Below are 9,886 nucleotides of genomic sequence, written 5' to 3' on the forward strand. Positions count from 1 at the left end.
TATGTCATGAAAACAAAGCTGTGTGTGGTTGTGAATAACATGTTGTCCATCATCATTTATCATTTACTGTTAAGAAGGCAGAGTTTATTTTACTAACCACAACCAAGATATTATTTGAATAGAACCTGACTGAGTAGGTTTTTAAAACATAAAAAACACAATGCAACAAATTAATTAACAATTCCAAATAAACTACTAATTATATGTTGGAAGATAAAAGTGAAAAAGAGGTAAACGTCAGGGATAATCAGGCTCACTGAAAAAAATGAGGTACCTTGGAAGTTAAAGACACCCCAAAACAACATCCAGAGTTTACTCAGATTTATTAAACACATAATCATGAAAACGACCCCTTTATCTTTTGGGAAAACATTTTAAGGATTAACAAGAAAAAAATGTATTGAAAGGTGTGTGTCCTGTTACATCTATGAAAAATCACTACGGCAAAAGGACCACATACTGACATTTAAATAGATTGGTGATAGCTGAGGATTTGGTGATGCTCTGCTCCAACATCTAGATGAAGTTCCGTGAAAGAGGGAACCCTTAATTTGGTCGGAATTTTGCCTTGACTGATCAAGGAAGCTACCCTCTATATTTGGGTCAGAGTATAACCACATCTAAGCAACATGATTTATGTTTTAGTTGTTCTAAAACATGCATGCATAAAGTACTTTATTGAACATTACTTAACATGATACAGGGCAGAATGAAAAACAACCGGCTTCTATAACATTTTCCATATTGAGTAATCCACCATTAAATCAGTTATTCACAGAGGAGGTTTAAGGGCATTAATGAATCATACATGCAAATACATAGATTTTTAAAGGCTTATGTAAAAAAAAAGTAGTCTTTTGCAGTTTATTTTAGTGTAATATTTACCAGAATATCCTAAAGGGGTATGTCCCCATCCTTGGTTTGTGACCTTAGCTCACGTTCAGGTGTACATGGGCTGTGCAGCAGAAATGGTCTACAGTAAAGCACAGCTGCATGTTCTTGAGTGGCCTCATTAAAGTCAAAATTTAATTCTGATCAAGATGCATCTGCAGTGCATGCTACAGTACCCTTAAGTTGCATGCCCAAAGTGGGTCCTAGTGGGTCGCTGTCCTGCAGGTTTTAGAGGTTTTTCTGCTCCTGATTTTCAGTGATAGCTGATTAACAGGCTTTTGGTGAATTGCAATCATCAGAATCAGCTGTTCTAAGAAAGTGAAACCTCTAAAACCTGCAGGACAGCGGCCCTCGAGGACCAACTTTATGCATTCTGAGAATGAAAATAGTTCTGCATAAATGAGGGATAAAATTCCTCTATAGCAGTGTAAAGGACTCCACAGTTTTTCCAACACTTGATTGCAGATGTTTCTCCAAAGGGGGACATAACAGGTTATGAGATGTAGCAGCAAATTACTTCTTTAAACATGTCCAGGTTAATTGGGAGAGTTTATCTTCCTTAAAACATAAAATAATCATATATTTACTTTAGTTATCTTTTTCTTATATTTTATTTTAAAGTGACAAAAAAGCTGAAACATGTGCAATACACAAGGAGGCAAATACCTCACAACAGTGCATTATAAATGAGTACATTTACATTAAATGTTAAATTATTAAATTAAATTATTTTAAGCATTTATTTCTCTCAATCTTGCATCAATAAAACCCAACCTCCAATACATCTGGAAATGTTAATATGACATAAGACCAAAAAACATAAAGGAATTACTGTATCAGTGTAGAAATGTCAGCCACACCACCTTGGAAAAGATTGCTGATTGGACATTGGTCAGGTAGAGGGTCATAGCTAAGCCACAAAAGGTTTAGGAAGCTGGAGAGTTTGCATACGGATGTATCCAAGCAAAATAATTAAAATGAATGACTATGACCTGCATGACCGAGAATCTACTCCGTGTTGTTCAAGCATTTATGATTATACAGGAACAAAAGTTGTCATCGTTACAACTATTTAGCATCTGGCAATGTTGTTGTACACACTTGCAGAGGAACACTCATGTGCACACTGTTGTAAACTCTTCTCCTTCCACTCCTGACATAGTTGGTGCTAGGCAAGCACTCATTTGGCCCAACAAAAAGGTGGTGGTACATTACCAAGTGTTTCCTTTCTCCAGTAGCTGGAGCTTCCAGCACTCAACATTGAAGAATCCAGAGCTTTGCTAGCTCCAGTGCAAAGATAGCTCCAGCACCAGTCCAGTGCAAAAGGTTTAGAAAAAATGGTTTAGGTTTAGGATAATCAAGTGCAGATATGAGATGTCAAAATCTAAATAATTCTAAATAGATCTCAAGTTGTTTCAAAGGCAATAAAAACAACCTTTACAATACTACATTATTGGCTGCTTAATGTCAGTGAGTTTTGTAAACTATTGTAAACACAGTTAAGGTGAACGAATGCTTTATATGGTCTAGAATCGTATAAAACCTGCAAAGAAAACTTAAAAATATCAGGTTGGGAAAGTTGGAAAAACTTTAGAGGGTCTTCGTATCCCTCATTGTATACTGTACCATTGTTACCAAGAATTAACTTGTGTTTTTTAGAACCTGTGGGTTCTGTAGGCCTGCCTAAAATACCCGATTTGTGACTCAAACTGTTTTAGTCCATGATCAATAATAAAGAATAAAAGTTAAAAATGAAAAAAATATAGTAGCATTCAGCAAATGTTTTGATGGATTATATTTTTTACATTAAGGTCATTGGCCCACATGTAAAGAGCAGACAGTCAGAAGATCTAGACGAAGCTAAACTGTTTTAATTTTAAACTGTTTTAATTTAAACTACTTATGAATTGGTGGCCGAATACCTCTCAGTGCAAGGATGATGCCACTTATGATCAAAATACTTCACCAGATTAGAAACATTCTTAAAATAGTCAGTTTTAGGGATTTCAGAAATACAATTGAAGTACAATGGGACAGATACAAAGGGGCTTTCTTGCTCTCTTTGAACATAATCCATTTCTTCTACTCTAGGATACATAGTCTACCCGAACCTCTCTGCATGGTTCACCATTAATACTTATAAAAATGCAAAATAATGGAAAATAGAATGTGCAAAGAGAGATGGAGAAAACAAAAACAAAATACCACTGAAAATCCAGACATGCAGCACATCTGTGTGCAAACGTGCGTGTGTTTGGCAGGAGGGAGGGTCACAGATGTGCATGGCATCTGGATTAACAGAGAGATGAATGGAGCTAAAACCTGCTAAATCCCATTCACTAACACACCAGCAGTCTCAATACTACCTGATTACGTAGCAACTAACGTCATATCATTGCCACTAAAAGCTACACCACCATGTCTGCTCTTGCCTTTCAACATGAAACCTTTTGTCGCAATACTGAGTTAATTGAGAAATAATAATACAGACACATATGCTGTTGCACACAGTGCTTATGGCATCTCACGCATTCATGATTCCCTGCTTCAGCTGAGCTCTCTCTCCTAAACCTTCAGAGTTAGGGAGCTGTGAAGCCAGCGTACGCACAGAAATGGAGGGAAATTAAGTGTGACAATGGGGTCAGGCAATGCACAATGATTCACGCCTGCAAATACATCCATGCAACTGTGCGTAGAGCACAAGACTTAAGCTGACATATCTAAATGCACGAATGCCACTTGGACTTTTTTATAATAAAAACAAGAAAAACTGTGAAACATCTTTTTTTTATTTGATGGGTGTTAACTATGAATGCTTTATTTCCATTCCCATATTTATCACATGCTTTGTATCGAAGGTAAATTCAAAGTATTCCCAGACTGGAAAGAATAAAATCTTTGCATTACAGAATTGAAGAGTTTTTTCCACGTCAAGTGCTGCATTTAGGGTTTTTGTGAAATCAGAGACAAACATTAGGTTCATTCATGACATTTCTCTGCATGCAGCAGTAACATCAGGGAAATTTTCATGCAAACAAACATTTATTTCTTTATAGACCCTGATCAGATATCAGATTAATCATGTCAGCCACACAGAGACACACTGTGGTACAAACAATAACATGAACGTGTGATTGCTGCATTTTAACACAGCCAGTGTGATCCTCCACATTATGTGGATGGGACACACAATATTCTCATAAAAAGAAGATGAAAAAAAAAAAAAAACTCCTGCTCTAGTAATGAGTCATCAGCTTAGGGAGGTAACCTCTGATTTCAGAGCAGCACATCTGCTAAAACAGAGGGCTTACTTCGCCCCCTTGTGGTAAATATTGTCCTATATCTTAGGTTTTTTTTTATTACATTGGTAGAAAAATAATACATTTAAGGATAAAAACGCAGGTATCGTAACTTTTTATCTTTCTCCCAAATAATTTATATTTATATGAAGGAAATATGTCATAGAAATAAAAGATGAAATCTATCTTTCAATAGGTGTGTTTGCAATGAATCCAACCAAATATAGTAAAACATACAAAGTTAATATTTTGTGTAGATCCATGTGTAGAGATTTAAGACTAGAAGCACAAGATGGCTTTTATGTCATTATGTGATTTCAGATCATGTGATATTTATCAACATAAAAACCAAACTAAGAATACATTATGACTGGATTTTAGTAATTGTAATAAGGCTTTTGGCTGGTCCAATTTTTTTTTTTTACAACCATAAAATTCTGAAATAATTACTAGAGGTATTACAGATTTAATATTACGACAGGTTTTTTTAGTTTTAACCACAAAAGCAAAATGCCACAATGGTCATGTAACTTTAATCATGGCTAAGATAATTTGAGATAATTCAGCTCAACACGGTTAATTTAGGTTTTATTAATATTATGACAATTCACATCATTTGCCATTGAACACAGCAGTTCCCAATGAGGGGTTGCAGGATGGTTTTCTCAATCACTGTGATGTGATCCCTGAGGTATACTGATGGCTGAAATATATTTCAGGAAATCCAAAACTATAAATGTTGCATGAAATACACAAATGTACCAGGAGATCAGTGAATGCAATAATGATTTAGTCATTTAATCTAATACATAATTCATATATTTTTTATTATTACTATTTATTCATGTAAATATTATTGAATTATACATTCCGCAATTAAATGATTAAATGTCCCATTTAATAACTAAAAGCACATTTAAGAACAATAATTTGAAGATTAATATATTTACTTTAGATGCATAAATGAATATGCCTGCTACATTCCTTCGTACCATCAATTGATGACAGTGGAGAGACGAATTCATCAGGCTACCGAGTTTGCTCTTAGCATAAGGTAGAATGAGATTCATATTGTTGATTTCCTTGAGTAAAAATTATTGTATTATCTTTAACCTCTTGATGCCTGGGAACTACCTTATAACACAAAGTCACGCCTCTTTATGCAGACAATCTTTATACAATAAATCTGAGATGAAAAATTTACTTTAATCTTTTGGCATGTATAGAAAAGAAAATCCTTCTAACTATTTGATGTTTGCTGACACTATTTTTCATATTTGACAACAACTTAGTTATTTTTATCATTTTATTTTTTACATTCCTGTATGGCACCCTTAAATAGGCTACCAATGTGAAGTACTCTATAAACAATATTTAGTTTAATTATTTTTTAAATGATCATCATCATGCTAACTTGGCTTAGAGCCTTATCTTTATTTAAAGGACACTCTCAAACATCCATTACCACACACAATCACTCATTTTCATAGTGCAGAACTAAACCAGTTTGCACAACCTATCATTTCCATGAGCAATCTTTGTAGATCACCCGCTTGTTCCAAAAGAAAAAAAAAAAGAAAAAATCCCATGCAGTTTATTTGAACTCTTTGGAGAACAGGCCCAATGGCCGCTGGGGAGTAGAGGACATGGAATAAAAAACAAAAAAATTGTAATCATCACTAAAAAGCTCCACCATGCATCAGATACCTCAATAATCTATTTCGAACAGAGTAAGCCTGTTTTGCTCCCAGCACTGCAGGTTTACTGGTGTTTCCTTGAGTTTAGTAGAATATTAGGTAGATTTCAGGCTCTTCACCTGTGGAACCAGCTCTCAGTTTTAGTCCATGAGGTACAGTAGACACCCTGTCTACTTTTAAGACGAGACGTCAAACTTCCTTTTTGTTGAATCTTATAATTAAAGTGCAGCCAACTCTGTAGGCTGCAAGAGAACATACCTGTTTTTGCACACTCCACTACATTCTCCATCCATTCTCCAATCATTTGCTGTTATTTTACCTTTAACTTCTCTCTCTGCTTCCCTTCTAAATCAGACCTTGGGTTCTATTCAGCACTGACACCATTCTAAAGGGGGGTAATGCAGCTGATTTGCTGCTACTGGGAACTTTGTTTTCCTTCTATATATACAGTATATGACCCTGGTGTTTCTGTCATAGACATTGCTATAGGCTGAGCTTTGCTGGGACTTGCCGTCCTCTTTTAGACTTCTATAGGGGCTCAGAGGTCATCTGTTTAGCTGTGTTTCTCTCCTAGATGAAGCCACAACTTCCACAGTTACCCCTTTATGTTTCCCTCTGGCTCCATATCTCTGGGCAGAACAACCTTCTCACTAAGCCTGGTTCTCCTGGACGTTTCTTTGTGTTATAGTGGAGTTAACCTGTCCACTATCAGTACATGCTGATCCAGAATAAGCAAATTCTGCAAGTCAATAAACTAATAAACAAATGCAATTTGTGTGCTTTCCTATCTGAGGAAACCGCTTAACCAATCGGTCTGTGTGATTTGATGGATTTGACAAAAATAAGATGAATTGAATTGGAAGTGCATATCATTTAAATGCGCTAAACATTGCATTAGTTTCCGCTTAAGCACAGAAATAAGTTGTGATCATGATTTTTAGTTACTGTTAGGCAGAAATTATATTTTTCACACATTAAAGGGAAAAAAGAAACAATCAGAATGTGTCAACAATGTGTACCTCTAACATATTATTTTACAAACCTACTATTAATGCTTACTGCTGAGAAGTAAAAGCATGATTAAAATTCAGACTTTGCCCACAACCCGTAACAACTATGATACCCTATAGAACTCTTCATCATTACCATTAAATCCATTTATGGCAAAAACAAAACACTAAATATAATTTAAAATTTAAAGGTAAACTCTATAATTTTTTACAGTAGCATGGTTATTTTTGTGGATTTGATGAGTTTGATGGTGGCAGAATATAAAAAATATATATATTTTTTTAGCATCTATATTTTAAGAGGGATTATGGGACTTGGACAGAGGAAGTAAAGCTTAAAGAGTTAAAGATTTTTCTGATGTGTCCTCCTGAGAATTTAACCATCATATCTTCTCAAGGTCCACATGTGTTCTTCTTCCCCAGAGCAACAACATGCAGGGTAGTGAAATAGTGAAGATGAATCCTGCAGTGTAGGAGCACACTGTCCACTAGAGAACTGGTACTGCCATGCAACAGCCTAATGCTTTTCCTGGAAATGAAAACCATACAGTGATAAAGCTTCAAGTGGAGGCCAAAGGGGGTGTTTACTTATCCAGATTACCAGAGATTATATCCATTTTGTTCATGGCTATCTCTGTCTTCAATTCATCCTCCTCTGGGTCCATAAAGACCAACAGCAAATTTTGAACAACATTACACATCTCTTTAAGTGGCCACACAGCAGCTTTTCAGAGCAAACCACTTTTAAAGCTACTTTTTGGTGGTTTAAGTAAAGGATAACACTGATTATTAAATAAAGTTTGGTTTAAATATTACACTGATCATGTAAATATATTTATATTGTTTTACATTTACATTTATTTGTAAGTCTACAGCATGGCCACTAGAGGGAGTACACTGATCAGACATACAATACCTCAACTTTATGATTTTGCTCTAAATAAAATAAAGTGACATTTATTACCAGTCAGTTTATTAAAGCCCTCTTTTTCACTGAATATCTTTCCGACCCTTCTATAGCGATTGATTTATAGCTGAACATAGGTTATTAGAATACTCTTGGACAAAATAAATGAGTTTGACAGAATTCAACCAGAGGTGCGAAGGCTGGATCAACTGCAGGTAACTTCAGACATGGTCAAAGATGACCTCCCAGCCAGGTGGAATAAAAAAAAAACCATTAACCTCATGGTCACTGAGTCCATATGAGTCTTAAAGACATAAAAAAGGTACAGAAAGGGAAAAAGGCAGTGGAAGGAAAGTTTTCAATAAGATTGATGAAAGATTGCTTTCAGTTTCCTTCATAATCCATCATAGAGTTGCAACATGTTATTTTCTCTTGACAGAAAGAAGCCGTGCTGCATATGCAAAAACCGGATGCCCCACTTCCAGAGAAAAAAGCCAGCAGATTCCACGGCTACACCTGGATTTCTTTTTACAGTACGGGTGTATTATATCTTGGTTTAAAGCAGTGTTACAGTTACTGTTAGTAGATAAGGTTTACATGTATCTATCAATTAGTTTAGCTAAAACATGAGGTTTTATCGTAGCTGAAAAAGAGGAAAACTGTAACAGCTTTTACTACTGTCCCTATAAATATAAAACAGATAACATATTTGAATCTAAAATGTGATGATCAGTAGACATATTTGAATAAAAAATATCATGATTCTATCATTACATGCCATAATGCAGTTGTCATATACATTAGTAAATAATTAGGCATTCACATATAGTTAGGAAAACAATTTAGTTGCAAAATGTTTATTTACAGTATACAGTTGTGGTTTTCCAAAGTGTTTTTTAAGGCCCAGTCTCTTCAAATGTAAACTCTTTACTAGGAATGCATGAACTGCAAATCCGATTACAAAATAATAGTTAATTGGCTCACAGATGCTTCCATTTTTTCTTAGTTATTGTAAGGCTACTGTATTTTGGTCTTTGAAATCTTTATATAAGTAAGGCCTTAACACCCAGGCAAATGAATACAATTTGCATCTGATTAAAGCTGATTAAGAGCACCAATATCATAAGATATTTTTTTTAATGAAAATCAATTTAATCTCTTCTTTAATCTTTTCCCTTTAATTTTTTAATTCAATTTCTTTGAATTAGCTTCCTACCAATGAAACAGTGCAAATTAGCATTTTGACCTGGTTTGTAAATTAACACACTAATTATATACCTTGAGATACTTAAGTTTTTTTCTTTCTTTAAAATCTTTCTCTTCTTACCTTTTTAGTTGTATTATTTTGTTCTATTTTTTGGTTAGTTTTGTTAAAATTTTCTGTGTATCTTGGGCTTACGTAGCGCAACATTCCACAGGCTGGCAAATACTTTAAATATGTGTATAAATCCCTGATTCATATTGTCTGTTTTGTATCAATATAATAGAAAATCTTTAAAGAGGGTACTCAAAAAAAATAAAGTAACACAATAATTGATTACAACATATGTTTACGTAATTGGCACCCTGATATATTTAATAGGTTTATTTGTTCCGTGCAGCTAGCCTTAAGCCAAGTTAACAGCTAGGCTTACTTTATTCTGGTACTCTGCCAGCGGTGACACTGATCAGTGCTTCTGATATCTACTAATATAAATAGCTTTATGTTCTTGAACTATTTCAACATTATTATGGTAGCCCATTTTTGCATTTATAAATTTCCATGTGGATGTTGTTACTGTTTGATGTATTTTTATAGACACTGTTGTTCTAAGCTTGATCAAAAGGCCTTGAATAGACCATTGCATGTGTTACTCATATTTATGTTAAATGGGTGAACTGTTGAGAGTACTTTAATTCTCTATCAAATCACATTCATTGACTGATCTCCACCATGTTGAAACGTTTTATTTTGTAGCTAGGAACATAACTGACCTTTTCTTTAATATGTTTTTTTTTGTAATTTCCATATAGAGTGATTTATATTTTCAGTTCTGTTGAAAGAAATGTAGGCTTCTTATTCCCTCCTGTTGCTATGGTGGA

The sequence above is a fragment of the Cyprinodon variegatus genome, unplaced genomic scaffold (assembly GCF_000732505.1).
Source record: "Cyprinodon variegatus isolate N-32 unplaced genomic scaffold, C_variegatus-1.0 Scaffold208, whole genome shotgun sequence".
Classification (NCBI taxonomy): Eukaryota; Metazoa; Chordata; class Actinopteri; order Cyprinodontiformes; family Cyprinodontidae; genus Cyprinodon; species Cyprinodon variegatus.